This window comes from Jaculus jaculus, unplaced genomic scaffold (genome assembly GCF_020740685.1).
Source record: "Jaculus jaculus isolate mJacJac1 unplaced genomic scaffold, mJacJac1.mat.Y.cur mat_scaffold_59_1_489403_arrow_ctg1, whole genome shotgun sequence".
Lineage (NCBI taxonomy): Eukaryota > Metazoa > Chordata > Mammalia > Rodentia > Dipodidae > Jaculus > Jaculus jaculus.
Window position 1 is genome coordinate 260,077 of NW_025423506.1, and position 7,019 is coordinate 267,095.

At 40.0% G+C, this 7,019-nt stretch overlaps 1 pseudogene; it reads right to left on the reverse strand.

Annotated features, from left to right (window-relative positions):
- Positions 1 to 345: 345 nt before the first annotated feature.
- On the reverse strand, positions 346 to 6,710 carry LOC123457474 (annotated as a pseudogene).
- Positions 6,711 to 7,019: the final 309 nt, after the last annotated feature.

Below are 7,019 nucleotides of genomic sequence, written 5' to 3' on the forward strand. Positions count from 1 at the left end.
GAAACAAAATAAATTAAAAACTTAAAGAAAAGGGTTAGCACTATCACTCTCCTGTTTAAAAACTTTTTATGAATATCGAGTCAAAATCAACAGGATGTCTCTCTTGAAATGTTATCTGTATGGATTGCAAGTAGACCACAGGACTGTACACTGTCTTAGAATGTCTTCAGAAGGCTCTGTCATTGAACAGGTTACAGAATACAAACCCCAGAGTCCTTTCTTTCCAATGGAAGAGGGAAAGACTGAAACAGGAAAAAAAAAAAAAAAAAAAAAAAACTATTCACATTTCATCTGCTTTCCTTGTGGCTTGAAGTCTCCACCTCCTCTGCCTCCTTTGAAGGCTCTTCAACCTCCAAAGCCTCCTCTGCCTCCACCACAGCCCCCAAATACACCTTCACCTTTAGGCTTGGCTTAGTCCAAGGTAACTTTGTGTCCATCTATTTCACAATCCTTGGAAGCTTTGGCATCTTCCTCACTGTTGAAGTCTACAAAACCAAACCCTTTGGAGGACCCAGTTTCCTGATCCATGGCTATTGGTGCACGAACAGAGCCCTCAAATGATTCTTTGGAGCCTCTTCAGTGGTCTTCTCAGACAGACTTTTGACAGTGTCTTGGATGACTGACTTCTTTCATAAAGTGATCCTCTAGGTCCATGAACTCCAGCCTGATTGCTCTACCTTCAACTTTCAGTTTATTACAGGAGTTTAAAGCCTCTTTAGTATCTTCATATGAAGCAAATTCTCTAAATGAATACCTTTCAGATTTACCATTAGGGTTCTGAGGCACTTTGATAAATACTTCGTGATGAGTTTCTACTGTTGCACTGTAGGAGAGGTTACTTAAAACTAATGTTTTGATTTACCACTCCAAGTGCTATTTTCTCAGCTCTCTCTTGCCTTTGACCTTTCTCTCCAGTGTAGTGAAGGGAAGCACATCACCCATTGATATCTGTCCCCTGCATTTCTTCCAAGATTTTTTGTGCATCAACTTCTGTTTAATTCAATATAATCAATCCCTTCACTCTCCCATCCTGACTGATTGATTAATCTGATCATTATGGCATCATCAAACACCTCTTTTAGTTAATCCTGAGTGATTTTGAAAGAAAGTGTTTTGGACAAAAGTGTTACAGCTTGAACTTTCTTATTGTCTCTTCCTTTTGGTTTCTCCAATTTAATTTCATTGCCAAAGACCTGTGAATTCCAAGGCTTTTTCTGGATCTTCATAACCAAACTTCCTATTTCTCCCAGGTCTGCCAGCCACAACAGCAAGACCCCTTTTTACCAAAATGTTTACTGATGACAACTTGTAATTCAGCAACAGATTTGTGAGGATACAGGTTTTCAGTAAAGAGGTTGAAAGGTGTGGTTGGTTCTGATCCTTCTGCTTTCTGGTTACTTTCCACTTTATGTTTCTTGGCTTCAGGAGCTAGTTTATGTTTGTGCATTTTCTTCTTTCTCCAGATGCTTCTTTAAGAGGCTCTTGTTTCTCATCTTTCTCTTCCTCCATCTCCTCATCTTCTTCCTCCTTTTCCTTGTCATCTTCATCGCCTTCACCCTCCTCCTCAGTCACATTTTTTTTTCCTTTCACAGGAATAACATTTGTGGAGCTTTCTTGACTTTTGCTGGTGTAATCTCCATAGCTTCTTTTCAGGATCATCTCAGAAGCTGATGCTTTCACCACTGTTGGCTCAAATTTATCCTCTTCATCATCTTCCTCCTCCTCCTCTTCCTCCTCACTATCTTCTTCACCATCAGCCTCATCATCACTGTCTTCCTTTTTGGCATGCTTGTCATTCTTTGAGCCCTTGGCTGGTGTAACAGCTCCCTTTTTACCAGGGTTTGCTACCAATGCTTTCGCTTGTGAGGCTCCCTTCTTGTCAGGTGATGGGGCTGCTTTGGCTGGTGTCACTTCCTTCTTTGCTGGCATAGCAGCTGCCTTTGTGCCTGGGGTGACAGCTGCTTTCTTGGCAGGTGTGGAAACTGCAACCTATTTTTGTTTGGGGAGCCACCACCATCTTTATTGGAGTTGTGGTGACTTTTTGGCCTGAGGAATGACAACCTCTTCTCCACTGCTGTCATCTTCCACTTCTGACATTTCTTCATCCTCACCATCTTCTTCTATCTCCTTTGAGGGAGGAGCGATTTTCTTGGAATCACCTTGATTTTTATGGTCTTTGCTAGCTTCTCCATGATGGTGAGTTATGATGAATGAGTTTGTGGCAAACAAGAGGCAATCAGCCTGGAGGGACACAGGTAACTTTGATTACGGCATGGGTACTGAAGACACAGGAGAGCATACAACTGATGGCCAGCTAGACCTAGCATCTGAGGCAAAAGCTACTAGCCTTATTTTATTTCATTTCATTCTATATATTTTCGGGGACAAGGTCTTGCTATGTAGTTGACTTGCCTGGGATTTGTGTTTCTACAGTTTCAGCCTCCTAAGTGCTTAGATTGTAGGTGTGACAATCACGGCCAGATTTACCTTCAGACTCTATCACAAGAAAACATTGTTGCCTCCTCCTGAGAAATTAATTGTATGTGTGTGTGTATGCCAACACTTAGCTTGTTAAGTCTTTGGGAATTATTTTAATGCAAGGAGTTTGTTTTCATATTTTTATTTTATTGATTGATTTCACAGAGACAGTTAAAGAAGCAGAGAGAGGAAGAGAGAGAATGGGCATGCAAGGGCATCTAGACACTGTAACCTAACTCCAGATACATGGTCATTTTGTGCATCTGGATTACATGGGTCCTGGGGAATTCAAAGCTGGGTTCTTTGGCTTTTCACACCAACACTTTAACTGCTATGCCATCACTCCAGCCCCTAAAGCATTTTTTTTTAAGGTATGGTATCACTCTAGCCCAGAGTTACCTGGAATTCACTATGTACTTTCAGGGTGGTCTTGATCTCTCTTTAATCCTCCTACTTCCGCCTCCTGAGTGCTGTGATTAAAGGCATGTGCCACCACACCCAGCTGCTTTATTTTTTTTCATTTTAAAAGCTTGAAACACTAATTCTCTCCTTTCAGAAAATATGTTCCTGTTTTTAAGACTCAATATATAAATAAATAAATATAAATCTTAATATATAACAAAATATATATACATATATATTAGGGGCTGGAGAGCGGGTTCAGCAGATAAAAGTGCTTGCTTGTAGAGCCTAATAGCCTGGGTACATTTCCCCAGTACTGCCAGAGTCCAGCCCTGGCTTGAAGAAGGATCCCCAAAGAGAGGTGTGAAAGGGAGTGGCACAATAATGACTCAAAGTCAAGTTCTGGTGCAAACTGACAGGCTAATGCTGAAGGCAGCTGAGTTTCTATCTATCTATCTATCTATCTATCTATCTATCTATCATCTATCTATCTATCTATCTATCTATCTCTATCTCTGTCTTTGCTTCTCTCTGCTGCCACAGCTATTAACCTCAGTCTTTTATTTTCTGATCATGTCATGCAAGAGCAAACTTCAAGAAAGGTACAGTTCCACAGAATTCATAGAAACTTTTTGCTATTTCTTTACATCAAAAAATCCATAATTATTTACCTCAAGTACAGTTGTCAGGCCTCTATAATGATTAACTATTTTCTCACTTTCCCCATGTCTGTGCGGTCAAGCACTTGTGCTTTCCTGAGCTCCTACTTTCAGTTACTGTATTAAAGGTGAGAGATAGAACAACCACAAAATGGGGGTTCCCACCATTGACCATTGATCCAATAAACCCATTTATCCGCCAACCATTTCTTTTGAATTTTCCTTTTCATGTCTCTCCATACTTAGACTTTGGTTCCCCCCCCCCCAATTGCACTCTTTCTGACCTCTATTGATTTTCCTGTAAGGATTCTTGGTAAAGAGTCATAGTTTGCTACAATTGCCACAATTCAGAAAAATTAGTCATAGAACAATTTTTACATTGTTCCAGGAGGTTCATTGTTTCCTCCTAAGTGTACTGTACTCCATGCCTGACTTTCCTTAAGGCGTTAAGGAAAACAATGATTTCTGACCCATTTTCTTGTTTTTCCAGTTCTATGCCAGCGATTCTCTCAAATACATTGACCAGCACTTCACTAACATCAATTTTTGCTGGAAAAGTATATTTAGAGATTGGTGCACCAAGTGAATAAAAAAGACAAACATTGTGCAGAAAACCATAGGTATCTGTAGTGTAGAGAGACAAAGATGTTTCTATATAGGGGCCACATTGGACTCCAAGGAAGAGACTGCTGGGCTGGAACCGTGTATGCAGCTCTTCAGCTCTTGATCCTCATGATCTTGATATGGCATGCTTGCCATCTGTGGCGCAGTACCTGCATAAAGCCAGAAGCATACATATGCATCTAGGATTCATTTACAGTGATAAGAGATCATGGCATGCCCATTCCCTTCCTGCCTCTCCCCCTCTCTGCTAGCAAAGAAATAAAGTACTTAAATATATACATATTGCATCATCTGGTGTTATATAATGAATATATTTGCTCTACTTAAACAAAAACCTGACTAACATTTTATTCACCTTCAGCTGATGAAAGTATAGCCCAACTATAATGGAATAAGAAGAATGTGCTAATATCTTATGTTTCTGTAAAAATAGCTGTTTAATTCTCACTTGTTTGCAGAGTAAAGTGTTCCTGGAAGTTGGTTTTTGTTCCAGGATAGAGTCTCACTCTAGCCCAGCCTGACCTGAAACTTACTCTATAGCAGGCTGGTCTTCCTACCTCACTCCTTCTGAGTGATATGACTGAAGGTGTACACCACCATACCAGGCAAATATTTTTTCTTCATTGTGATTGAATCTCATCCACATGTCTGAGAGAGAAATTGACTGATGTTCTTAAGTAACTGTATATTAATAGGAACCAGCATTTTCCCACTAAGCTCTGAATATCCTGGGAGTGTGTGGCTGTAAGTGAGCTCCTTTTTGAGTTGTCCATTTTTGTAACATCAGATGTTTTGAAGTCATTTACCTCCTTTACTGCAATGCTAGGACAAGTATTTTGGAATAATCTGAGAAGTAGGAAGAGAATATTCTTCAGGAAACTTGAGTTTAGAACTATTTGAAATTCTTCCTTCAAATAAAAAAGTGACAGATATTGAGAAAGAGAGAGCCATTTGATTCCTTAACTTTATCTTACCTTAAATCTTTAACCTTGATTAAGAAGATCCCTTCTGCCCTTGGCCATGCTGAACATGTCTTGTCTATGGCATGCTAGTGAGCCATGTCATTTGTAAATTGACACAATTTCACACAGTGCTATAATTTTGCTAGTTATTCTCAAACTTTTACAAGGAGTAAAATGTAGGAATATCAGTGTGCTGAACTTAAAAGTGCTTTCCATTCTTATTAGTAAGAGAAAATGAAAACTTTGCAGAACAACCTGGCACATTAGGAGTGAAGCGCCCAACACTCTATCCCAGCAAGAAGTAAAAAACTGAGCAAAACACCACATTTCTTATGATCTGTCAAAGCAGCAAGAGTGCAGAAAAACAGCTGTCCATCAGTAAAGACAGAAAGGCAATGAAAGCACAGCTGGCCTAAGCAAAGGCCCCCAACAGAAGCCTCCTTAAAAGTGAACCCATGTCAGGATAGAAAACTGCAGCATAACTGACATATTATTGGTGGATGAGTGTGAAGTAGTGTGAGCTGACAACTCCAGGGGGTCCAGTCATGCTGTGCATATGCAGGACCAGGGTGCTTTGTAGGTTTTCATACAGGAGATCTACAAGGGCCTCTCTATGACCATTGGAGAAACTTTCCTCTTGCTTGTGGTGATGGGTGAGAGGGTGGATGTACTGTCCAAGTTTCTGTTCTCAAAGTACTACTGCTACAAAACGTGACCTCCCCAGAGGAAGGATGATGCCCCACTCAGCACTGCAGCCATCCTGTCCCACTGGGGAAGTTCACCATCTTGGGCACCCCGAACACTGTCAGTTAGCTTTAAGCTACAAAGCACTGTCCCTCCCCATAAACCTTCCCATGACAGTCTAAATGCTTTTTGCCAGAGCTCCTTTTCCTGTCTATCCTGTACAACCACCACTAAAAAGTACAGGACCTGTTAAGATGCAGAACATAGAAGAAATGGAGTAAGTGTCAGAAAAAAATCAGACATGGCATGAATGTTGAATTTATGAGATTATGAATTGCAACAGTATTGACAAGGTTTAATGGAAAACACAGACAGCAAGCAAGTGCATGTATGGACATTTTAAGGAAAAATACTAAAGAACAAAAAACAATGGATCAACTGAAGAACGCCTTTGCTTGGCTTGTTAATGGGCTGTATACAGCCAACAAAAATCTCTCAGCTTGAGGATATAACACAAAATTCCAATCTGAAAATCAAAGAGAAAAACTGAAGAAAACATTATCTGAAGGCTCTGTGCAACTACATAATATGTGAGTTACAGGTAATGGGAATCCCAGGAGTGGAGGATAAAGAGAAAGTAAGGAGAACAACACTTGAGGTAATGTTAACTTAAGAAATCCCCTCAATCTATGTCACTAAACTGTAGTTCCAGGAATATGAAGAATGCCAAAATGTAAGTGCTGAAAAATAAAAAAAAATTAAATCAAAATCTGGACACATCATATTTGAACTTTAAAAAATTACAGATAGAGAAAAAGAAATCTCAAAAGAATACAAAGGATGAGGCAGTGGGTGACTTACCTACAGAAGAACACAGGCGACTATATTCTTCAGAAGTCATGCAGCCGAGAAAAGAATGGAATGAAATATTTCAAGTGGTGAGATACAAAAATTATCACAGAGTCCTGTGCCCGAAAAACTATTCAAGTCAGGTATGGTGGTACATGCCTTTAATTCCAGAATTTGGGAAGCAGAGGTAGGAGCATGGCCATGAGTTCAAGGCCACCCTGAGACTACATGAATTGCAGTTTAGCCTAGGCTACAGCATGACCATACCTCACGAGAAAGAAATATATTCAAAAGCAGATATAAATTAAAGCCTTCCTTGGACAAACACTTTTTTTTTTCTTGTAGATGGACCCTGTCAGAA